Source organism: Corvus kubaryi, unplaced genomic scaffold (assembly GCF_017639235.1).
Source record: "Corvus kubaryi isolate FWS band 111438036 unplaced genomic scaffold, C.kubaryi_AGA036_p1.0 69, whole genome shotgun sequence".
NCBI classification, from domain to species: Eukaryota; Metazoa; Chordata; class Aves; order Passeriformes; family Corvidae; genus Corvus; species Corvus kubaryi.
The window spans coordinates 1,706,219-1,706,613 of record NW_024582057.1 but is presented as its reverse complement, the minus strand read 5'-3'; positions in this window follow the sequence as shown (position 1 = coordinate 1,706,613).

The window sequence follows — 395 nt, the reverse complement described above, 5'->3', positions numbered from 1 at the left end:
GGCGCGGTGGCACCAGGCTCGCCGCGGGCCCCGCGGGCTCCCCTCGTCCGGGTGCGCACAGACAGCTGCAGCGGAGTTTCCTGACCCCAGGTTCTTGCCAAAAGCACAAACTTGTCCGGCACCCGCAGGGCCGAGGCGCCCGTACGCAGCTGCTCCAAGCAGGGGAGAGCTGGGGTGTCACAGCCAAAACAGTCCCAGGAAGAAGTATTTATTTACTTATTTATTTATATAGAGATCCTTCACAGGGTGGAAGAAATTAGTAGTAAGTGATATGTTGATCTTGCAAGTGAAATACTGCCATTAAAAAGGTACTTCTGCCAAGCTCATCTTATCTGCAGGAGTGTTCTTACACTTGGCCCGGACAATGTGGTATTGTGTTGCAAGGAGAGCTCGGT